The sequence below is a fragment of the Tauraco erythrolophus genome, chromosome 26 (assembly GCF_009769465.1).
Source record: "Tauraco erythrolophus isolate bTauEry1 chromosome 26, bTauEry1.pri, whole genome shotgun sequence".
In the NCBI taxonomy this organism is placed as follows: domain Eukaryota; kingdom Metazoa; phylum Chordata; class Aves; order Musophagiformes; family Musophagidae; genus Tauraco; species Tauraco erythrolophus.
Genome location: NC_141490.1, coordinates 6828230 through 6854065, shown reverse-complemented (window position 1 = coordinate 6854065; position 25836 = coordinate 6828230).

The window sequence follows — 25836 nt, the reverse complement described above, 5'->3', positions numbered from 1 at the left end:
TGAGCTAGAAGACACCAAAAAAAGTTAAAGATAGGCTTCTGCCTAAGGAACAGTGCAGGGCATCAAGGTGGGACTTCAGTCCCTTGATTTGTGGGGAAAAGCTCTTCATTTTTCCATATTTCCATATTTCACTCTTTTGGCTTAGGGCTGTGAGCGACATTGTGAGGACAACTCCATGCCAAGCACCCAGAGCAGAAACCCACCCATCAGTGGGCATTAATCCCAGCTTAAATCAAGTGTCATTTCCCAGCTCCTTATTTGTTGCATCGTACATGATAGGACAAAAAGAACTTAAGGATTAAAAAAAAAAAAAGTAAATAAATAAATAAAAAGAAATCATATGGAAGCAATTAGCAGCAACTTCATTCAAAAAAACATTAAGGTGCTTGTAGCATTAAGGCTCAAGTGATCTGTACTCTGGGACCATAATTCACCGACACTTAATAGCGTTTACCCTGCAGATGTGCGTTTTATGCAGAAATATCAGCTTACCGCTTTGAAAAATTAACCTATTGAAGGCTGTCAAGCCGTGGACATGCTCAGGGGACTATTAGATGTTGGGTTTTTTACCTACAGGCTGGGAGAGAGAGACGGGTTAACTGGGGAAGGGGATATTTTAACGTGGCGGCAAGAGGAGGAGGTTGCACCCTTTGTCTTATGAGAAAGGAAATTTCCCTTGTTGTAAAATTCACGGTGAGTTGGGCATGTATTGGAGAAGGCAAAAACTTTTCCAGCCTTGGGAAAGGAAGATTTGGAGGGTAGCAGATGCAATACCTCCTGGGAGATGTTTTCCATACGGCACTTCTTCTGCTTATGGGACGCCAGCAAGAGCAGCTATAAATATTAATGCCATTTGAAAGGGTTTGGTGATTTTAAAGAAAAAAAAAAATGGCATTTTGATTCACAAAACGCAGCTTTGTTGGTTTAGGTCTTTTTCCCCCTTCCTCAATGCAGGACTGTAACAAATGCTGGGCTTTCCTATGGGGCAGTAATTGTAATTTCCAAACTGGTTTACAGCATGGGCTGCCTCTTCGGAGAGAGACGCGTCCGGATTTATTCTGCACGGCACTTTTCAGGATAAATTATTACCTGCTGTCTGAGGGGAAAAGAGGTGGAGATGCTCAAAGACCCCTGAGGAGACCGGTGGGACCCACCGAGGGCTGGAAGCACCGTCAAGCCTCAGCTGAGAGATTTTGGATACTGCCCAAACGCAGAGGCAAGATGAGGCCAAAGCGGCTTCGTTGTCCTTCCAGCGGCTGGAGTCGATGGCAAGACAAAAAACAGGAAAGAAAAGGAGTTTTTTAGCTCATCAGCTCAATGATAACATAATGGAGGATTATTTTTCCACCCTAATTAACTGGTCCAAGCTGAGGAGGAAACTACTCCCATTGCCATCCATGGGGAGACCAGGCATTTTGTGGGAGCGATTTGGGGGGTGATCAGCAGGATGACACCCTCAACCCTTTCCTCGAGGCCGCCCGTTCTGATGGTGATGATGCCAGTTGACACCGGGGACAGATCTGGCTCTTGGCACGCCAAACCCTTGGCATCAGGATATTTTTCCGCTCCACACCCCAACTCCAAGCTTCGGGAACAGGAACGGCTGAAAAGTTTCCAGCACCACTCCCTGCTCATGCGGATGGGTATCACAAAAAAGGAAAAAAGTCCATAAAATGGATTTAGGGAGTCCTGTGATGTGCCAGTGTTAAATCTGGGGGTTGTTTTCTATCATCTCTTGGGGGAGAGACCCAGCTCCCAGGATTGCAGCGGGAATCACGAGATCCAGCGCTGGCCCAAGGCGAGCAGCTCACCGTGCTTTGGGCTTTCCCACCGCAGAATGGGGAAGATCACATTTACGAGACCCCAACATGCACCTGCCTCCTCTTTTTAGGGTGAAAACCTTGTTTTTTAAAAATAGAGATATCTATGTAAATGTGCTTACTTTACTTGGCACAGCCATGTCATCATCTCAACCGAAGCCGGTAGGAAACAGCCCTATAAATAAACTTGTACCTCCACCCAAGTGGTCCCTTTCCCTACAGTGATCCCAAAGCCCTGCCAAGCAAAATCATATTTTACCATCAACCTTATATTAAACTAAAGTGAATTCTCATCCCTTTGGGTCACCTGGGGCTCATTCAAGGTTTTCTTTTCTAGTCTTTTTGCCAGCCAGGACTGTCAGGGATGTTTTAGTGAAAATGCAAAGCATCTCCATATTTTTGCTGTAGGTATGTGTTTTCCAGATACAGCTTGGAGCAAAAAGTAGAATGCATAAATAACCCACTCCCCTCGAGTCATCATAAACCTTCAGCATCGTCAGAATCAAAGGGCTTTTGCAGGGCAAATAGTTCGCAGGCAGCTCGTGGAGTGTCAGTACGTTTTTCATAGGGGGGAAAAAAAAGGCTCAAGGGAAAAAAAAAAAGGAGAAGGGGAAAAAATAGAAAAGAAGAGGGAGAAAAAGAAAGAAAAAATAGAATGGAAAAATAGAAAAAAATAGAAAAAAGAAAGAATAAAAAGAAAAATAAGCAATAGATAGAAAAAATTATAGAAAAAATAGAAAGAAAAATGGGAAAAAAATAGACAGGAAAAAAAAGAACGAGAAAAATAGAAAGAAAGAAAGGTCCCTCAGAACCCTGATGTTGAATCAGAAAAGCAAAACCCAAGGTCTCTCCGTTAACACGTTTCAATTACCGAGGTGAACGCTGCTCTCACGCGCCGCGGGGATTCGGGGTTATTTATTCAGCCTCATAGATCACGGGCTTTTCTTAGTGGGAGTTAGGAGCAGGATCTTGTCTTCCCCATCTCTTTGAAGAACAATAAGGTACGGGGAGGGAAAAAAAAAAAAATAACAAAAAGGCCTTTTTTTTTTGAAGGGCACGTATTTAATCTTATCAGAGGCAGGCAGGACAATAACAGGAAAGGGTAGGGAGGCCTCGCCGGGGGATGCGGAGGGAAGGGCAGGGAGTAACGAGGGGTTAAAAAGCAAAATTCAGCGATGCCCCCAGGGACACGTCTAATCAGAGGTCTGGCTGATATTTAACCTGGCAAAACACCACGTGGAGCTGCACAAGGAGACAGCTGGTTGCTCACGGGCAGGGTAGTGAGGAGGAAGGCAGGCGAAAGGATGAAAGGCTGTTTCCCCTCCTCGCAGGTTTGAAAATTCCCCTATTTCCAGCAAAATGCACGTTGTGCTACCCTATCTCAAGGTCCAGCTCCTTCCATGGTCCTTTTCTGCCCATCGTATTTGGAAATCAGGATGATGGTGCCCAAAGTGGAGGGGAATTTTGGTAGCTTTTGGCTGCCCAATCCATTGGGCTTGGTACATGGATAAATCTCTGCCCCTCATTCCTCAGCCAGGGTCTGACCAACGATTTTTCCTGGCAGCCTTAAGATAAAGGTGCTTTTGGACAATGCCAAAGCGTTGTTTTTTTTCCCCTGGAACGAGATTTTTCTGCTCTGAAACGACACAGAAAAGGGTATTTTGCATCAGCAGCATCTTCCATCCAGAGCTGGTTGCGCCCAGGTGCTGAATAATTGATGCAACAAATCTTGCAGTGTTTTTCAAAGAGATTATTCAAGAGTTTTCTCCCCTTTAATCTGTGTCTTCACCACTGCAAGGATGGGGAACCATTTGAAAAAATCAGCAGGCAGAGGGCTGAAAATGGAAAAAGAAATGATCGTTCACCAAAAAAGCTGTGGAAGCCCTTGAGATGGGAACGTCGCAGATACCGAAGGCATCGGTACAGCCTGGCCCTTGCATCCCTTCTACATCCCATTGCACAGCTAAAGGCCTTTGGCTATGAAATGTAGCAGTTCTTGGGATTATTTCATGCTTTTACCCAAAAAACAAAAGGTGACATTTCAATATTTCAGAGCTCACATCAGTATTTAGCACTGAATAAATATAAGCCACTGCTTTGGCACCAACCACCGTGACACAGGGATGTCTTTACCTGCTGTCTTGTTTGATGGCTTTGGGTAACTGTTGCAACTTTAAATATAAAGAGCTTTGGAAATCAGATTTTGCATCTCCCTGGCCCCTCTCAGATAGCAGTAGGGCATTGGCTCATCACTATACCTTCCTTTCTTGGCAGCATCTTTTAATTACACAGCAATAGGCATCTCATCTCATCTCCAACGCGGTCTGTGTAAAGGACATGACTTGGGAGAGTATTTGGGAAGGCTGATAGGGACAGATGTGGGGTCTAGGCAAGCTAAACAGCAGCCAAAAAAATAGCCAAAAGGCAGAGATGTGATGCTCGTGGTCCAAGGAGCACACTCTGACCAAGACTTTGTGGGACTTGGTCATCCCAAATACTTTTCTTAATTATTTAAGCTCGATGAGAAGCACTTAAACCTCAACTGTGCCTGATGCAGAGGAGGGACTTGCTTCTCCCTTATTTCCAAGGCTCGCCCCGAGCTGCTGAATTTCGCAGGGAAAACAGCTTCTCTGCCTCTCCTGGTGAAGCTTTTCTGTTTTGCATCTGATAAATATTCATCGGCCGAGAGACAGGAGTCAGCGAGAAGGCAAGGCTCAGGCTGCAGCGGGCGAGGAGCTTTGAACCGCTGCTCCAGCATCAACTACTGGTCAAAATAAAAGTAATGATAGAAGCTGTCTGCTCCTAATAGCTCACAAACTCCCTAAATGAGGCTGCAAAAACCCGTGCTCCTCCGTTCCTCTGCTGATAAAGCAGGACAGTGTTTTCTTCTGGATGTTACAAGGCTAAAATAACTCAACGCCCCCCATCTCGCATCGATCCGGGCTGCCTAATTACCCCGATCCCTTTTTCCCCACCTCAGTCGCGAGGTCTTGGGAGTCCGTCTTCTTCCAAGGTGATGATCTCCAGGCAATTTTACAGCCTGGAAGGGCAGGGATAAAATGTAGCTTTGTCATCCAAGCCAAGGAGAAAGTGTCATGCCTAATGAAGCCTTGTTGATGCGGTCTAGAGCCGAAATGTTTTGCAGGTGTTTGTTGCGGAGAAGAGGACAGATAATGAATAAAACATGTTTGTACTTTAGTCTCCAGTAAATGTGACAAACTCCAATCTTATGGCTTGGGGGGGGGGGAGCGGGGAATGATATGAAATATGAGTTGGAGCTCATCTGAAAAGCTCGTAACTAATCCAAGATGTTGGGCTGTGTAGTCTCACTGCTACGGGGTATGGGTTGAGCCAGGTTTATAAGAGACCAGGGAAATAGAGAGGGGGCTGGAGTTATCTTTAAGAAGACAGCAGGATGTGACCCCTGGCCGCTGATGATATAATTCTGCGCATTAAAGCGAGGATTGTCTTCATCCTTCTACTCGAAGACTGATCTGACCCTGTTGTTTTCGAGCCCAAAGGAGAAGCCAAAAGGGGAAAAAAAAAAAAAAACCCACAACATTTTAGATGCCAAAGCTTATTGCGTTGAAACGCACATGCTGAAAAACCTCCAGAGTCCTTCAGGATTATTAGAGCTCTGAGGTCAGCGGCTGCGATGAGCAGCCAACAAATAAAGGATCGTTTTAGGAGCAGTGATTCTCCAGTACTTATTCCTGCGTGACACCCCTGGCACCCCGCCGATGTACCCTGGCTTGGGGCTGCTGAATCATCTCAAACTTGGACTTTCCACCTTTCTTGAGGACAAAGTCATGGTTTTCTATAGGAAGTTCACGTTTTTTTCCTACTAGTGCTAGCTGGAGGGTTTGAGGACTAGAGGTTGAACTGAATCCACGTGGGAAAATGACCTGGGAATGAGATCAGCCCGGTGGCTTTGGCACTGGGAGTGCGTACGATGCAATGGGGTCATCTTCTCCCTGCCCATTGAGTTACCCTGCCTTCACCCCAGCTCAAGAAGAAGCAGAAATAGCTTAAAGTCTGTTCTCTGAACACCTGTATTAGTCAATTAATTCTTTTCTGATCCGTTTTCGCTATGCTTGCACTTCCTTTTACATCATTATGTGTAATTAGGGAGCCAAATATTCCCCCGGAATACACCTACGCTTGATCTAAATTAAGCAAAGAAAGGGTTAGCTACGTGCTCCAGGTCAGTGCTGAGTTCAGTTCCTGGAGGTTCTCCTCTCTTCTTGTGTTTTTTTTTTCCCTTCCACAATCTCTTACCCACTTTTTGAACCTGACCCCATCCATACACATTGTCTTTGTGGCTGGAAAACAACAAAAAACACTGATATGTGCCATCGCAAATTAAAAATAGCCTAAAGTAGAAGCTTGGAGGAAAGTGCTGACTTTGTAGCACAAGGGATGGTGTCTCCAGTTGGTTCAAAACAACTCGCTCATTTATCTTCTAATTAATTAGAATTTTTTGCTAGTCTATATTCGAGAGGATTCTCCCAGTTATGAAGGACGCAGCTGAGATCACGGGGAAGCAGAGCGCTCTGCGTCTCAGCCCACCAAACCACGAGGTGCCGTCGGGAGACAGCTCCTGGGCTCGAGCCTACAAAATCATCAAAAAAAAAAGAATGATATTCCCAGGTCCTGGCTTGCAAAATCCTGCAGGTTTGGGAATGCAAAAACGGACGTGTTGCTTTATGGACATCCTGAAATGAACCCTCCCTTTTCACTTTTAACTTGTGCTTTATTCCTCATGGGATGCTCCCTCTGCTCCTCAGCCTTCCGCACTTTGTTGATCGCCTTATGTTTTTAATGTTTAATGTTAACATCTCCTGGGAGCTGGCTCAGAGCATTTCAGCCCTGCGTGATCTCACTGCTGACCTCAGGTATTGCTTTATACAAGCCCAGGTCTCTACTCTGGACTCTTTTCCCTTCATTTCTGTCTGCAGGTTCTTTGTATTTAACCCAGATGGCTTCACCCTGTCAAAAACATGAACTGTCATAACTGCTAAAGGCAGTTGCTCAATTGCTTGGGGTTTGGACCTGTTCCTCTTTCCAAGAGGAAAGAACGAAGCAGTGCATGGGCTTTCAAATCCACCCCGATTTGCCAAAAATACTTCAGCACCAAACACGTGCTTTGCACAGGAGTTCGTTAGCTGCCAGAGAATCATTTTGGCAAGTATTACTTTTTTAAAAAATAGTTAAAATCCCAGGAAAGCTCTTACTCTTTCTATCGCAGAGCATGCTGATTCCCACCTGGAGGTCAGATAACCATTAAACTAAATGCACAGATGGTCATGTAAAGCCACAACCTCCCTTTGAAGCCTGTAAGCCACCAGCAGAACATAGAGACAGGACATCAGCACAGCCCACAGCGATGCTCAGGGTGCATGGACAGGCAAGAATCTGCCCTCATAGGTGGATTTGTGGCACCGGTGGAGCTGTTTAGGATCTCAGGAGGCAGCTTTGGTTGCTAAGCTTGTTCAGATCTAGCCTTGCTTCGCCGCTGCACCATCACAGGCTGCAGGCAGATGGCTCTGGCATCCGTCCTTGCATCTCAAAGCCCTTTTCCTTCTCATTTTCTCCGGCGTGCAAAGATGTGGTCTATTTTTGAGGATGCTGGTAAGTAGCATCTCTCTTCAGGTGCAGTTATAACACCAGGAAACAGGAGTTCCACACACAGATGTGTGTGAGAGAGAGATAGATCTATCTTTCTCCAAACATATATTTATCACTTAATGAATTCATGGTGTGCACACACGTGGGTGTGTTTTATGGCTCATTTTCCAGCCTTCCTAGCCCAAAAACTAAAGCAGAAGTCCTCAAAACCCCCATCCAACAGGCATTTTGGATATTTCAAACATCAGAGCCCCATTTTTGAGAGTTTGGTAACTTTTTGAACCACGACATGAAGTGACTGAAGCTGGAGGAGTCATGACCTCAGCTCAGGAGACAAAACCACCAAAGGCTCAGTTGCTGATCCCAAATGCATGCAGGGAAAGCCTTTTCACCACATTCCTCCACACACTCTGTGAGGTCACCAAGTCTGTTGAAAGCCAATTTAGTGTCATCTTAGCAAAGGTGAAGAGTCACAAGCCCACTGATTTCTTCTTCCCCGCCTTGTGCATCCTCCAGGACATGCCAACACCTCCAGTTCTGCTGAAATGGGATAATCCTACCCTTTGGATCTCACCAAGGAGAGGTAGAGATGGTTATGAAGTGAGATGGGGCTTCTCCTTTGTTCTTTATTACTATTTTCTGCACATTTTATTTATTTGGTTATTTTGGCAAGGCCCCAGGTGGGAGATGATTTGCTGGAAGAAACTATGCCAAAATACATGTTGCATCCATGGGCATGGCCTCACTTTCTGGGCTCTCTCTCTGATTTGAGTCTATTTTCCTGGCTTGAAAGCCAAACTCAAGCAAGCACAGTTCAGAAAAGCTTTTAAAAGAGTCATGGGTGAAAGAGTTGGAAAATGCTTTAATTGGCTTTTGAAATTGTCTTTAAATTACCATCGAGCGATCTTCTCCAAGGCGAATTTCCCATTAGCCAAATTCTTTAGAAAATTAACCTCTGCACCCCCACCAGCTTTCTGCCTCACCCCTTTCCTCCCTTTGCCATGCCCAGTTCCCGTTAAAATTAGAAAAAAAAAAATGCAGAAGGCAGGAACGAAGGAAGGAAAAAGCGTAAAGAAGAAAGGAAATCTCCAAAAAGACAAGGGTGACTTAAAATCGGAGCAATTAATCCATTCCCATTGCCATCTTCGTGATCTTTTTGTATCCCTGAGTCCTTGCTGATGTCTCTTGTTATCTGAGTGCATTTCCTCGATTTCATGGATGAAAATGGTGATTTTTTCCATCAGTTATGACCCATGGACCTGGGGAGGTTTCTTACCCTGCTCAAGGAGATAATGCTACATTCGGGGTTAAATTGAGAAGTTTCTGTGCTTCAGCATGGTTCGCCGTTTTTTTTTTCCATGCTTTTGCTTTCTTGTTATCTTTCTTCATATCTGCCCAGGCATCAAACTCTGTCACTTGAAGGGGTTTGCATCCTTCCCCTACCTCTGGACATCGCTGAAGTCCAAGAGCTGCAAGCATCTCACTTACTTTCCAAACATTTTGGGGGGATCCAAACTTTTCTTCCTCTCCCAAAGTCTACAGGGAGTCAACAGAGCATCCACTGGGAGCAACAATCTGGTGAGGAGAAGTTTCACAAGCTCATGGATTGGATGTCAGTAGGAGATGAAACCCAAGTGTATTTTGAGGTCTTTTGCTCAGTCCTTCCAGGAAAATAGCTCTACCAATGATGCCTGGCAGACCCTCAGTGCCGAGCCCTTTCTGGTTTCCTACAGCAGCCTGGCCTCGTTTTTCATCGAGTATTTTCCTTCAAAGAAACAAGAAAAAACAGAGATATCTTCAGTTTTTGCCAAAACCTCCACCGATGACAAGGTGAATTAATTTGCCTGGAAATCACTCTTATTTCTTAACGTTGTGGAATCAAGAGAGAACAGACTCCTTTGAGAAAAATTTCCCTTTCTCCCTGACATGCCAGGTCCTACAGCAGCTGCTGAGGATACAGAGGAGAAGGTGGTCAAGGAAGGAATTAAGCAACTATTCCAAACGAGTAATGAAGGTGCTGATAGATAACAATAAAGACAAAGCAAGTTAGAAGTGGGTCAGGGCAAGAAGTAGTTTCTCTCCCAGTAAGAAATGTGTCTGGCCTGCTTCCCTGATGAGCTCATACATCTGACAATAGCCTTGCTTTAATGTTTTGCAGACCTCAGGTATATTATCATACCCTGAGCCTGAACCCTCCAGGGAAACCACATGGAGGAGGGAGGTGGGAAGCATCCGTGCGGTGGTAGGATGCCCACAGCAGCGGGATAGGGATGCTTTTGGTGGTGGGATGGAGATGGCCATGGTGGTGGGTCAGAGATGGCCACGGCCAGTGGGCCAGAGACCAAGAGGTGGCGCTGACAGACTGCTGTCCAGCCAAAAAATCAGATTATTAGCTCCGGCAGCAGAGGAAAGCTGGCACCTACCCAAGGCAGACGTGTTTTTATCTCTTATCTCCGTGCGCTCAGGCTGGAGGAGGCATTCTCAGGCACTAATCTCATGTCTGTCCTGCACGGAGTCCCCGAGGAGGCAGGGGAGCTGCTGGGGTTAGGAGCAACACACAGCATGTGGCACTCGTCTTCCAAGGCTGAAGGCCACGGTCAAAAGCAGCTCTAATTAAATTAAATGGAAGGAACCGTATTTTTCTGGTAAAGAAAACACGACTACTTTGCTGAACGGGAGGCTCAGGGGGGTTAAGAGAGGGTGAAAAATGCTGGCTGTGCAGAGGAGGCAATGCAGACTATTTCCTTCCCCATCTTGACCCATTTTTTGTTTCTCCTTGAGGGCACTGCAGGAGGCAGAGTCTTACAGAGGGGTGAAGCTCTGAGCAAGCCTTTGACATCAGGAGGCATTGAGCAACCTGGTGTAGTGGAGGGTTTCCCTGCCCATGGCAGGGAGGTTGGAACTGGATGATCTTTGAGGTCCCTTCCAACCCAAACCATTCTGTGATTCTATGATTCTATGAGTCACTTTGGCCAGGCATGTTATGCAGCTCCCGGGGGTTTCATGGCCACCTCTGCCATGCATTCAAAGAAAAAGCGCTTTTTTACAGAGAAAAACCAAAGATTTAGCAAGGCATGTCTGATAAGCAGGTGGCTGCAGGTAAAAACCAGCTCAGTGTACTTCGTCTCCCTGTTCCTCAACATCTTAAAGCATTTCTGGTACTAGAGATGAGTCACTGGAAATCCCCACTGTCTAGCGATGCTCTTCCTTGGGGCGTTTCTTTCAAGCACCGTTTGATGCTACTTTGAGCATCACACCGCAGAGTCCACGTTTAGTCTTTCTGGTACCACAATGCACTAAAGTTCGGGGAATAAGAGGAAGAAAGGTAAAGAGGGCACCTATTTTAGGCAGTAAGAGCATGTACTGCTGATGGGCAGGTTTGCAAAGAGTCTATCTTCTAGAGAACATCACTCGCATCTCCGTGGTTTGGCCATTAATAGCCCAAGTTGTGTTTGCAGTCAGGAACTACTTACATCTTTCTTCAGGAGCCAACATGGGAGAAAGCGGTGGGTGTGTTTCATGTGGGCATCTGGACGGGGTTAAAATCCTCAGGGCTTCTCCAGGTTTGGAAGAGATCACAGGCTGAGCTGGAAACAGGAGGCTCACATGGCACCGTGCAGCAATACACCGGCTATCTCCTGCCTCCTTGGGTTGTACATCATCATGGAAAAGATTCAACTGTCTCAAGAGGGTGTGAGTATTTCCAGCAAAAGGTCTGCAGCTCCCTGGTTGAAATCAATAGGGTCAAGCAGCAAATCCATCAGCAAAACATCCATTTCATATTTGAGTCTCAGTTCTCACCGTCGATGGGTAAAAGTTAAAGATGCATCTGAGACAAAGACATCAGAAAGATGATTGAGAAGGGAAAACCCCAGATTGACGTGTCTGTGTCGTAAACAGTTGGCAACAAGTATTTCTTTGCACCAAAGATCTTGGGGAATGTTAAAGTTGGAGGAGATTCAGGCTTGGAGAAAGCAGTGGCAAAGTCAGTTTGTGTGTGGATCAAAAAAACCCAAATGCTGCTGGTGTCACATCCACAAAAGCAGACAGTGAGTCAAGAAACCCCTCAAACAGGAGGGAAACGCAGCCCGAAGCTCCCAGAAAAGCCATGGGGAGGGGAAAAATCAAGTGACAGAGTCAGGTTTGGTGGCCATTTGTAGCTTTGAGGGTTTGACTTTGCAACCTCCGTGCTTTTCCCTGACCCAGCAACGTTGGCTTCTGTGTATCCTGGTCCAACTCCAAGAGATATTTTTGCTTAAAAAAAAAAGTGAAATTTCTCCCTGGAAGACCAGACCAACTTGTGCAGGAGGCTTGCCTCATCTCCTGGGGCTGTGACCCATATGGGTGAGGAGAACAATTCCCAATGAAGGAGTTTGGATAATCATTGAGGGATGGCAGGTAGCTTAAGATAACTCCTTCCATGACATCATAGTGATTAAGGATCTTGGATGGGCATCATTTCAACAATACAAGAGAAAAGGTGATACAAGAGAAGATGGAGAAAGGTTTACACAGCTTGGACAACCCTTGGGAGCCCTGGGGGTGGGAATAAGCTTCCAGGAACGTCGCTGGGCAAAGGTGCCACACCGGGAAGGCACGGGGAGAAAAAGAGACCATGCCATCAGATGCTAAGGTTGACCATATCTGGAAGGGATGCTAAAACTCAGCTTCAGGACAGATGTTAGCAGTAACTGTAGACTCTCCTTACCCAGCACCAGCCTAATAGGTACAAATCTGCCAATTAAGGCCCAATTAAGGTTCATTTTTAAATACATTCTCCCTACTCAGCAAAGGGCTTGCATGCATTAAACTATTAGCAATAGGCAGTTTGGTCAAGGTCATTGTCCCTTTCATCTAAGGATCTCAAAGTGCTTGATGAAACACCGTTGCCTTTCTCTGTGGTAGGTAGAGGCTCTAATGTTATTTTAATATCATGAACCTAATTTCTAAGGATAAATTACAGTGGGAGAGAAAGAGCACATGGACCCATGTGGATAAAAATAAAAATCCATATTGCCCCGTTATCTGGCATTGGTTAAGCTTCTGCTTGTAGAAGTTTTTTTGGCTAATTTCTCTCCCTTTTTTTTTTTTTTTTTTTTTTTTTTTTAAATGAAATGCTATTTATTTATAGCTAAACGCCAACTTTGAAGCCAGAGCCAAGCATTTGGGGAGCTGCTCAGATAGGGCTCTTGAAAAGGAGAATTATGTCTGTTTCAGATGTTTTCAGAAGTTATTGTTTAAAGACAGTGAGAACTATGACATTTCTCCCAACGAGCTCACCCTCCCCTCGGCATTTCTAGAGGACATGGGCAAAGCAGATGTCTCCAGAGCTGGGAGAAGAAGTGGTGACAAGTGTGTGTGTGGGGGGAGAAGCATCAGGGAGGGGATCAGATGAAAGAAGATTTCAGACAGGAAGCCTCAAAGGACCAATGTTGATGTAAAGTGCTCCCTGATGCCCCATGGGAACCTTGTCCTGCTGCTCACCGGGGTATGGGCCACAAACGTGCGACATGTTCGGAGGTGGCCATAAGATGTTTCACTTTCCCCAAAAAGCCATTCATTGACCATTCCAGTGGTCAAGAAGTTGGTCACCTTTTACAATGTACCTCGGTGGGCTTTAAGCTCATGAGCTTCCTCTGACCCAAAATAAAGTTCTTTTCAGGCCAAGGCGTAAAGGAGGAGCCTTCTGGTACCATTGGATGGACTGTGCTACATTTTTCAGAAGGCTTTTTTACTTTATTTGAACACTTTTCTTCGCAACATAAAGCTTTTCACCACTTCTTCCAGGCGATCACTCAAGGTTTCAAGGAAAACCAAAGACTGATGTCACACATGATGTCCCAGGGAAACTCAGGGCTGCCAGCTCTCGTTGGGAGCCATTTCCCTTCCCCATCTCAGCAACCTTTGTGCTTAGAAGCAGCAACAGAGAGGCTATTTCTAACCACTGCTCCCATAATAAGACCCTATGAATGGCCATGGGAAGCCTTTTGCCAGGAACCGCCGGATTTCGCCTCAGAGACGAGGGGATTATAGAAACGTTGGATTTTCCCGTGGCTCCTGCTTTGGTGGCTGAATGACATCATGCCCTCCCGACTGGCGATAAGACAGAGAGTCTTTGATAGCGTGGAGAGGGGGGGGTCTCTGGCCCACGGCCAAAAACGATTACGAGCGGCACGTACCTTCAGCGCGTCACATTGGCTGAGCAATTCCTGGAGGATGATATAACTTCCTCCAGGCAAGTGAGGCTCATGTGGAGCTGTAACGGAGACAAACTGGGGCTCTATCTTGGAGAATGGTGGTTGTTTGAGGGAGGAGAGGGGAGAAGACAGCAGAATGCATCCTCCCAGCTGGAGCAGCTTGGAGAGATAGGACGTTATTAGCCATCTCCTGGGTAATCAGGAATTTTGCTGCCTCTTTATGAACTTCCCATCCTTAACGTATTACCCGCTGCCCCTACAAGTACAAAACCAAATCTCACTGTAGGTTTTCCCAAAAGCTTTAGAGAAGAGCACCCCTTTGGCCAACTAAGTCCTTGCAAAGGTACAGGCAAATTTCCTGTAATTGCACCGCTGTCCTCCAATGCCATGGCTTTCATTTGGGAGCCTGGGCCTGGAGATCAGCAGCTCAGGCTCTCTCAACCAGCAAGACTGTTCTGGAGGAACGCAACTATAACAGAAAACTGCAGCAAACGATGCTCTGCCTCATGGACCTTCATTTCCCTGGGGTTTTCTCCATAATAGCATCAACCTCAGGACAAAATTGGTCCACACAGTTTATAGTATTTGACTTGATAACATTGTTATCCCTGTGCCTGCCTTCCCATGAGTGGTCCCTACTCATTTGGGTTAAAGATACCACCTAAGCATCCCTGGAGCAATTTTCCCAAGTCTGACACTAGCACAGAGATGTCTGCTTCTCTAGGACTTGTTAAAAGCTTTTAAAAAAACAAAATAGGAGGAAAGTAGCATACTGAGCATGGGAGAAGAGTCTCAGCAGTTGCTTTAAGGGGATTTTGTGTAACAACTCAGGGAAAAGTTTCCAAACCAGAGCTGCGGTGTTTGCAAACACCTTGTTCAGTGAAGCACACCAAAATCCCAGCTTTTTACCCCAGAGCCACGATGCCACGTTGGGTAAGGGGGAAGAATAGAGCGGTTTGGTCCTGTTTGAAGTGTAAATCTCAGCTCACCCTTCACTCTGGGGCCATTAGCAATGTGTCCATAAGACTCTAAGATCTCCATTTGTCCCCCTGGAAATCTGAAAGCTATTAGCACGCTCGAGAAAGGGAGGTAAATGAAAATGTGTTCACCAGTTTCACCAGATGTGAGGCTAGTGTCATGGACAGATTTTATTATTCTATAAATACCAGGGGCAGAAGGTTGTTATTAGCCACTCAGTAATTAATACAATGTGCAACAGCCTCAGACATGGCCCACCACTTAGTGTCCAATTAATAGCGTGCTGCCCTCCCGAGCATGTGTTAAACTCCCCAGATGTTGTGCAAAGTCGGAAGAAACGTAGGCACCGGGCAGAAGTATCCCTGAACGAGATCCTGAGCTCAGAAGACAGAGCTGATCTGAACACAGACGATGTTAAATATCACGGACATCAAAGCCCGCACGAGCGCGTTTCTGCACGCAGTCACGGCGCGTGCAAAGGATGCGAATGCAAACTCCCAAACCAGAGAGCTGCGTACTGAAGAGGCGGCTAAGCGAACAAATCCCAGATTTGCAGTTCCCCACTGCATGCTAATAAGCTGCTTTCATGCACTATTAGCATAGCAGAGAGCACTAGAACATCTGCACAGCCAAGGACGCTGCCTTCCTCTGCAGAAAGCCCCTGCTCGCTGCAGCGCAAGATGTGAAAATGTTCTGCTAACGCGTACTGATGCTGTTGATAAAACATTGAAACCGTTCTATTAACGGGTGCTCTTGCTCCTCTTCCAGCAAGCCAGAAATATCTGAGGCTGGATGTTTGGAATGATGCTCCAAAAAGTATAAATTGATGGATTTGCAAAGGAGTTAACTGGGGGCATTTCGGGTGGTAGCGCAGAGGTGGACGGGGTGGTGATGAATGCAGGGGTGGGTTGGGGAGCTTATGAGTGGTACAGGAAGGGAAAGTTGTTCCCACAGCAGCTCAAATGTGCTGTTGTGGAAAAAAGGGGAAGTATCTGGCCCTGATATGGGAAATCATGAGCTTTAAGTACTGGCTGTATAGAAAAGCCCTGCGTGGACCATGACAAATTTATTACGTAGTGGGTTTGCTCGCAATAGCAAGGATGGGACTCGGTGCCCCAGCACATCGCCTCCTCTTCTGTATTATTGTATCCTTGAAGGTGTCATGATCAAAAAGAATGCTTTCAGGAAAACTAGGTGTTATGTTCTATTACAGCCACATAATGTCAGAATTTACCTAAGCCAGGGCATCCAAGTGCCTGTGAGCCCTTCAGGGTCCTAGCTGCGTTGCCAGTGACATGGAATTTGCTCCTCTGCTCGTCGATTAAAATCATTACAACATCTCCTGAGGATAGATACGATCTGGCACCGGTGATCAGCACAGTTTAACTCCCCGAGTTGGGGTTTGTGGAGCCCTGGTCCTTCTCTGGGCAGCATTGAGCATCACTGCCAAGATACTGAGTTCAGCTCTGGGGCCCCCAACATCAGAAGGACATGGAGCTGTTGGAGTGAGTTTAGAGGAGGCCACGAAGATGATCTGAGGGCTGGAGCATCTCTGCTATGAAGACAGGTGAAAGAGTATCACCTAGCACCAGGGTTGCTTGGCAAACCTCTCTGCTCATCCCCATCAACGAACCCTGTTTTTTTTTAACCCTGCAAAGGCTCTTGTTTGGATTCCCATGGGCAAATTTTGATCAAGTACTTCAGAACAGCTCCCTGATGGATGCTCATTGCAGAAGGAAGCAGCCAGGGCTTGGTGTGTGCCCGATATTCTCTTCTTTAAGCTTGGCCTGGAATGCAAATACATCCCTAAAGCTGGTAGCTTGGTGCTTAGTCCTAACCATGTTATCCAAGCCTCTTGCCTAAGCAACCTCCCACTTTTTATGTTACCTGTGTCTTACACGGATCCTCTGTTTGCAAAGATCAGCTCAGGATGATTTAAAGTCAATTAAGAGCAAGGAAAAAGCACAGGAGGGCTCCTAATGATTTGTAGCAAAGAGGCTATAAAATCGGTAGCCTTGGAGGCACAAAACCAGTGCATGGCCCACAGCTCACAGTTGGACAATCCCATCACGGTGGCTTTTTGGCTCCAGCCTCCTGGTGCCGAGGCGGGAGAGAGAATAAGTCTTGATGTGACTTTGCTGGAGTGATTTATTTTACTGCATGTGCGCAGTAGAGTCTTGGCGTTTCGACAAGAGGTCACTGCCAACTTCAGGCTAGCCAGACTACACCCTGGTGTAAAATGAAATGGATGAACAAGAACATTTTTCCACAATAACAGAGCGAGGGATGCAAACGATACTCCTCGAACATCCATTGCTAATTCTCTGACCTTCGAGCAGTCTGGCAGCCGGCCCCTGAGATGAGTAGAGGTGATAAAATCGCTTGCCAAGCCCTCGTTTCCCAGCTCCATCTGGACTATCTAGCAGCAAACACTTGCATCCCCTACAAGACCATGCAAGGGCCGTTTCCAAGCCATTCCCACGTACTGCTGGGTGATGGGATGGGACCATGGCAGGTGCCACCGCCTCAACTACCCGTAGCCTGGGATGGAAGCAGGTTAAAGCACCTTGTGTGATCCATGTGCTGAAACATTCACTGCATCTTTCCTGCCTCTCTGGACACTCAGATTTTCTGAAAAGAAAAATTTGGGTCTACTGAAGGCTTTAGGTGTGAATCTAACACTCTTAAACTCATAGAGTTGATGAAATGTCTGACAGAAGAGACCATCTGGGTCACCAAAGGATTGCAGAAGAGCATACAAAGGTCTTAACGTGCAAGGACGAAAATATCCATGGTAAAATATCCATGTGCAAGGAGGAAAATATCCATGGCAGCTCTTCAGCACAATAACCTGAGCTGTCAGCCCTGCCATACCAATTGCTCCCAAGGGGCTCCTCTGATCCTCCATACGTTCAGCAGAACTTGCTCTCAGCAAAGCTCTGATACTTTCCCTCCTCTTGTTTACATCTCTTAAATATTTTCAGGCTGTTGTCATGTCCTGAGGTAGTCGTTACGTTGCCGAACTGGAGGAATGTAGGAGCAAAAGGCTGCTGGAAATCGAGATTTATCAATCTCGGCTGAAGATCTCAAGAAAATGGAGAGTTTTTCCAAGGCTTTGGGGGAACACGTGTTGTTTCTTGCTCTGCTTGGATAACATTTATGGAAAGGAGGTTTTAGTCCAGACCTGAGAGATGTTGCTCTGACAGATAATTAATAATAGTCTGTTTGTTATTCAGCCTCATTGCGTTGGGCTGAGCCCATCCACAGACCATTTTCCCCATGTGAAATGGAGCTGGTGTATTGTGGTGAGCCCTTCATTCCCTGACAGCCTTTCTTCTTTCCCATATGCCATTTTCTCAAGGATAGGGGTATAAAACCTTCAAATACCATATAAGAGGGTAGGATCTGACCATCAATGCCAAGAGCAAGAGCACAAACACCTATGGGATGGCATTGCCACCCCCTTAGCAACCTGCTGCAGGGACCCTCTTGCTGCACCCAACACGGAGCCTTCATGCCACCCCACTGCTCTCCCCACACGGCCGATCTTGAGCAGTTTCAGGGCTTCAACATGGTGTTAACATGGGCCAGACGCCAGCGAGATCTTTCCTTTCTCTTTTTCTGGCAAGGCTTGTCCGTCTTCCTGGCCGCAGGGCTGAGAGCAGCAGAAGGATCGCGCTAGCGGAGCAGACCCCGGAGGAGGATGGCGTAGGGATGCGGCGAGGTTATCTCTTTAACAGGTTTCTCCTGTCCTCTGAACATATGTGCAGTAACACGTCTCTGGAAAATATGTGAGTGGGTGAGTTTGGACTCGGCTCTCTCCCAGATGGGACGTTACACAACCCACATCACAAAACCATCAGCCGCGGTTTGACAGAGCTGCCAGCACCCCCCATCCCTTTATCAGAGGCCCAGAAATGTCCATATGATCGCTCCTCTCCCCCAAACCTCCTTTTTGCTCTCACTTACAAGCAGGAAACATGTTGGCAAAAGGGTTTGGCCCGAGAGAAAGGAAAAAAAAAAAAAATCAGAAGAAGAAATGAGAGGGAAGAACAAAGCTTCAAAAGGAGAATGTGGAAAAGATGAGGCTTGGGGGTGCAAGCTGAGCCCACGGCATCAAAGCTGGCACCCTTAAAGGGCACAGATACCTGTGTTCATGTCCCCAGGGCACCCAAACCCAGCAGGTTTTGCCCCATTTTCTGACAGTAGCTTTGCATTTCTGCTGGGGGTTGCTTCACAGCATCCTCTTGGTTGTCCCCTATTGCTCCTACTCACAGGTTGCACAGCCCCGACAAGTTATAGCAACATCTCCAAGACAGAGAGGACTGAGGGCTTCATGCAGCACCTAACCCGTTCTTTTTAGGGCTGTTGCTTAATATGAAGCACTCTAAAGACTCAACCCATTTGCATTTGGGAAGGAGGAAGGTTTTGCTAAGCCCAAAGTGACATCTGAATTCAACAGCCCACAGCTGGGATGCATTTCACCAGCTCCAGAGATCGTTCTAGTGTAAAGAGCTATTTCCCTGCAAACAACCCAGCATAATTCTTAGGAAAACCATCTGAGCCCTTGGCCTTAGCTCAAAACACATTAGAAAATCAAAAGCATTTATTTTATCCAATTTTTCTCCCGAGCTTTGTTCAATACTATCCAGAACAAGTAGGCTTAATAGACTTTGTTTTGTGACTGCAGACACCTTTCATAGCTTTGCTTTTTCATCACATGCGAACTCAGATATTCATCATCTGAAATCCGGTTAGCAACGTGTTCTCCTTCCCTGGTCCTGGATTTGCATTTTGTCCACTCTTGCTTAATGAATTTGATGTGTCAGGGCTTATAAATCATTAAAGTCATTAACTGTTAGCATCCCATTTTGGCACCAAAAGTCTCAAAGTGCCATAAAGGTATTTAAAACTCAGCAGGGGCGGTGCTGCAGGGAAGAAGCTCTCATCTCTAAGGTTTTCTGTGGTTTTAGGGTGCTCAAATTTGCTAAAATATAGCAGATTTTGAGGAGGCTGGGGGGGTGCAGGAAGGAAACTGTTCAGCAGCTCAGACTGAACTTAAAATTTTGATAAAATCTGGCAAAAAAATAAAAGTCCAGACAAGGCATTCTCCCTCTTGCTATTTCCCAAAAGGATGTTTGGGTGTTGTGGTGGGTTTTTTTTTTGTTTGTTTGTTTGTTTTTTTAGTTTTCAAGGATATTTGGTCTTAAAAATGGAGCCAGCACAACAGGGTTTACTCCTTGACCAAAAAACTCCTTTTGAAAGTCAAAAGAACCATTTCCTAACTTCGGAAGAGAAATTAATTTGGCACAGAACTCCAGTTTTGTTTGCTTTGACCTGACCTGAACTTTGCTTGGCTCCTTGCTGATGCTTTCTCTCCTGAGGTTTCGTCCACATCTCGTGGATGCAAACACCTCGGGCTCAGCAGCCTTGGGACCACATCTCCGATACCCAGGCTCTGAAACGGGTGTCATGAGCACCCCAGATTTAAGGTGGGTGTGAAAATCTGGCAGATTCATGCCGATCTAAAAGCACTCTTGGTCTTGAAGGTCCCAAAGATGCTTTCAGGTGACAAGTATCTTCCAGGATTAAAAGCATTGGCAGCATTTGATAGAGCAGATCCATATTTAAGCTCCCAAAACCTGCTCTTCCCAAGTCTCTTCTATTTCCTAAAAAGCAGAATTGTGCTTATTTCCAAGAATAAAGGACTATCCCATTGCTAACCAGGACCTGCAGGTAACAGATGTTGTTATTACGGGATATTTCCTCCCTAAACCTGGATCCCAGCGGTATCAGATGAGTCAACCACGCACGTGACCCAACCACGATGGAATTTTTTTCTGTAGAGTGAGACACCAAACACCTTGCCACTTCCTAAAGCGAACAGGCTCCATCTCAACACCCATAAATCAAAAAGCCCAGACCTTTGAATTGGGCTCACCCAGATCTTTGAAGCATACTTTAGTTTGGGGTGGGGTGGTAGAGGGTTTTTTTTTCCACTCATTCTAAAAATTATTATTTTTTAACAGACTCGCTGCCAACCAAAAGACAAATTTTCTTTGAATGTCAAAACAGGATGTTTTTGACAATTTCAGGATATTCTAAAACCTTTGTTTTTTCTCTTTTTGAAACAGGAAGCTCGTTTGAAAGCCTTTTCCTGCAAACGGTTTCAGTCGTGTCAGAACCAGCACTTTCTGACAAAGTTTGGGGACTTTTTTTTAAAAAAAAAAAAAAAAAGCTGCACACAAAAATAATTTAAAAAATTTTAAAAATCCTCTACCGGGTTACTCGATAGTGAAGATGGGTGTGGATTTCTGCTCCTAAAAAGGTCATAAATGGGTAATATGTCAAGATTGAAGTATCCTGGCAACTGGGTGGTGGGGATGGGGATGTCTGACATCGATATTTGGAGACCAAGGTCATGGCAAGGAATTGAAGTGAATGTATCCATGACGTATACTGCAACCTAGACATCTCCGCTGCATCCCCAAAACCAGGCAGGTGGCACCTCTGAGTGCAAGTGTGATGCAGGAGGGAATGGAGGAGGTGGTGGATGGTGGAGAAGCCCCGTAGAAACGTGGCGCTGCTCAAAATGCTCAATTCTCGACGAGGAACCGAAACGATATTTGCAAGTCAAACTCTTTCCACCGCTTTGCACGTGGAAGGAAATGGGGCTAAGGCAGATCAAGGGGACTGAAAGACCAGTCAGGATGGGTTTGTGGTGGGCTGAAGCATAGGAGCTCTTGTTTGGGGCTGCGAGGAGGTCAAGGCTGCATTGCAATGTTTGTTGGCCTGGATTCTGCACAGACCACCTAAGTGTTGACTCCTCTTCCTCTGCCCTGCCGATGATGTAACGTGAGCTCCAGAAGGGATTGCAACAGGATGAAATCCAAGCCCTATCACTACCGAAAATGATGCCAGAAGGTTGACCAGGGGCTCTGGAGCCCTGGATCTTAAGGTATTAACCTGGATGCGTTAATGAAGCTGCAGATGGGAAGCATTTCCAAAGAAGTCTCCTCCTTTCTTAACCTGACTCTGACTCCCACAACCAGCTCTGAATCCCTTGTGATACAGGAATGGGAAAAATAACCTGTTTCACACACGAGCATATGTATTCCAAGACATTAGTCTTTTATTTTATTAGAGATGGGACCAGCGCATCCTGGTCTGGCTTCAAACCATCACCACCTTACTTGGCTCTCATCTGGTCCTCAAGAGGATGAGCACTTAGCTTTCCAAATGCCAAAAAAGCAGATGCTTCATTGAGATGTCTGCTCCAGAGGCTGCTAAATACAGCCTGGGCATAGCATCTGCAAAGCTATGGGACACCTCCGTGAGATCCCAGCTTCATCGAAGCTCATTGACCATAAATGAGCCTCTACGGAGCAGCAGGACCTCAAAATGGATAGAAGTGGGAAAGGTAGAATCACCATCGAGTGCCAAGCCTTTTTTCTGCATTGTTGGGTGGTCTGAAATTTATGGGATTAATATGATGCATACACAATACTTCACCTTCATCTTCTCTATTTTTGCCAGGCTTTTGTGGTGACTTGCAAGAGAAGTCAATGTCAGAAGGAATGTAATGAAATATTCGTTCCTTCTGTTAAGGAAATTCAGCGAAAGGCAGGAAGAAGGAACCAAATGTGAGATCAAGACAGGAAGATGTGTCCTGCTTGTTTCATTTGCCTTTCTGTAACCCAGAGCAGGGAGAGGAAAGGTCTGACTCCTCACCATCATGCTGAATACAGCAGGACAAGCAAAGACCAAGAGCAGGACAAGGACTCTGATGGGAGACACAAGAAACTCCTTTAATTTACAAAGGAAGAGAAGTGCAGGTTTATTTGAATTTTAGCAAAGGGAGAACATTGCAACGAGAAATCTGTCTTGATTTTCTCTCCTACAGCTCGAAGCAGCAGGACCCTGGTGGTGGTGGACACGACGGTCACCTTCATCCGCTCGCCTTGGACAGTACGGTTGCTGAGTGGCAGTGCCTGAACGAATTAATGCTCCAGTGCTCCCCATCAAAAATGTTCTACAGGAGTGCAAAGCACTAATAAAATTGTTCCCCAGATGGGATTTTCAGACTCCTTTTTCCTTGTCTTTCATCTAATTTGATTAACTTAGCTCATTTCCTGTTCTCCCTGTGATCTCGCTTATGAGATGTGCAATCACAGGTTTTATTGCAGCCTGATTAGGATCAGTAAATGACAGGAGAGAGATTTGCAAGCACGACCTCAGCCCGACTCGGCTGCTTCCGTGTCCTCTGGGTCCCCTGAGCTACCTCTCTGTACCCCACTGCCAGGGGATGAGGTGGCCCGAGGTAGCAGGAGCAAGCTGGGGGCTTCTGGGCCACCCAGGGAGCACAGGAGCATCTCAGGACCACGGGGCTGCAGCTTGTAGGTTATGGGCAACACAAAACCTACTGTGCTTATGTGCCATAGATTACACAACGATACGTTGGATAGATCCCAAATTTTCTACTGCTGCCCTGCTTTGGGGGGGTGCCAGCTTTGCACCGCTCCGTGGGGAGTATCACAGAGGATGAGAACCGGGGACTTGTCCTCTCAGCCTTGTTATCTGCTCCTGACCCTTCTGTTTAAACAACGTTAAGCCTTCAAAAAATAAATACGCTGGGACAGTTTGGCTTTATTCAGCTCACCACCTGGCAGCACTCCTGAAACATCCAGGAGTTCTCGCAGAGCTATTTAGCATAATATTTGACTCTTCTATCATTCCTTTCATCCTGAAGTGCTTCTCAAAGCCAAGACCACCACTGGAGTCAAACTTCTTGTAGGACAGTGGGGTTTTTCCTTAAGGACCATATCCTACATCATCCTGGGACCCCCAAGCATCCTCCATTCCCTTAAAATTGGTGAGAGCTCAGCACGTTGCACATCCATGAGGATGTAGCTAGGGGGTAATGGTTTTAAAATAGAGGGAGGTAGGTTCAGGTTGGATATTAGGAAAAAATTTTTTACTATGAGAGTGGTAGAACACTGGAACAGGTTGCCCAGAGAGGTGGTGGATGCTCCATCCCTGGAGACGTTCAAGGCCAGGTTGGACAAGGCCCTGAGCAACCTGATCTAGTTGGAGATATCCCTGTTCCTTGCAGGGGGGTTGGACTAGATGACCTTTGAAGGTCCCTTCCAGCCCTAACCATTCTATGATTCTATGATTCTATGACAACGCTACTGCAAAGAGGTTGGGTGGTCCTGTTTTTGGAAAAAGTGGTGCCTTTGGAAAAAAATGTCCAAAATGTACAGAGAGGGCATCGGATTTGGCTCTGTAATACTCTGCTGGAGCGTGGGCTGGTAGAGTGTTTCTGTTAGTAATATCCAAAGCAGGACAACCACCTTCCTGGAGTTGATTCCTACACACCTCTACCTTTGGAGCCACTTTTGGTCTAGCTGCTTTCCAGGTTTTGGGAGCAGTTTTAGTGGTGAAAGAGGTCCCAAGCCATCAGTCTGCCCCGGGACAGGGATGCAGGGACAAGGGCAGCACAGCCTTTCTCATGGCATCTCCCGAGGACAGATTGACTTGAGCTTGTTTGGCGTTTCCATCTGTGTGCCCTTGGCCAGATCCCAAGGACTTCAACTTCTCTTTCCACCCCTATATAGGCGAGATGGAGAAACTCACTCCATTTTTGTGGGGTTTTGTAGAGTAGCTCTCCCTGTAGTGCTGTTTACTGAGAATTAAATAACTCCTTGGATCACAAAAACACCCCTGTCCCCATAATTAAACCCGAAACTTGATGAACATCAGCATGAAAAACCTCCAGTGTGGTGTCATGTCACGGCAGCTGCACAAAGAGGGTTCAGTGCAAAAGCTCCTCGCTCAGATGTTGCACTTGGACTTGATTCTTCCAACTCAGAGAGATTTTAATCTGTTGTTTTCCTTAAAATTGCCCCGAAGAGGTGACTGGCCCCAAAATCCTCGTTCTCAATGCTGGACTGCAAGGATGTATTTGCCCGGGGAGGGTGAGAGGTGAGAGAAGATACTTTTGGGTCCAGCAAGACCCAGTTCGTGCTGCTGATGAAGGCAGATGGTCTGGAGCATCACGTTTCCAAGCAGGCTCTGGAGAAGCATCCTTGCAATTAGAGGCAGGATTGCCAGGAAAAAATAAGAAAATCTGGAAAAAAAAACGAGCCTGGGACTTGTTGTAGGAGCTCTCCTCCCTCCTCCGGACACCCGGGTAGTGCCCAGCCCTGGAAGCTGTCAGGCACGTGGAAATGGGGTCTGGCTGATGTTAAGCAGGACGGGGACCGGTGGGTTTTATTAGCAAAATACAAACAAGATTGCAACCAAGAGTTGAGTGTGTGTGGCTGGGGGAGCTGGTCAACCCCTCTGCAAGCCAAAATCTGTCCTTGCCTAACCTGGGCTTTGCTGGTTGGGTGCTGGAAGAGGGAGCAGGGTCCAGGCAGGGTGGTTGGAGCTGGAAAGTTCATTAGAGAAGGATGGCATCTCCCTGCTAACGAGGCTGGAGATGGGGAATGTGCAGCGCATCAAGGAGCTGCCTGCGCAGCCGAAGCTGAAGTTAAAGAGAAGGTAATTATATGATTAGGGGCTAATGAAGGGCAATTGAAATGGATAAGCCGTGCTTGGAAAACACAAATGAGGCTGACCACGGAGTTTCTAGGGAGACCAGATTGTCCTGATCTCAGCTGAGGAGGAGAAAGGGGGGATGCAGATCCCTGCCAAGCCAAGCCGGGGAAGACAATGTCTTTTCTGAGTCAGGATCTCCAACTTCAAGCCAAATTGAAGCTGTTTGCCATGACTTTATCCCTGTTCCTTGCAGAGGGGTTGGACTAGATGACCTTTGAAGGTCCCTTCCAGCCCTAACCATTCTGTGATTCTATGACTTTTTGTGCACACAGGCTCCCGTACCCTAAACTCAGTTACCACAAGGCAACAACTTCTCAAAGCCTGCGAGGGTGAAGACAAATTGCGTTTGCTGCCCCTGTACCCCACCAGCAAGTCCTTCTCCCCCGCGGCATGGTGTGTTTTCCAGCTGCTGTGACTTCAATCATGTCTCCTAGTCCCTGGGCAGAGCTACAAAATGGTTTTTAATGTGTCTGACTGGGAAGGAGGTTATTAATCCGTCTGGGGGCACGGGGGTCGCGATGCAAGGGGTGGTGCTGCTTTCCTCCAGGTCTGAGGAAGCCAATCAACAGGCACCCAGAAGACACGGTATCTGTTTATTTGATTTATTTAAT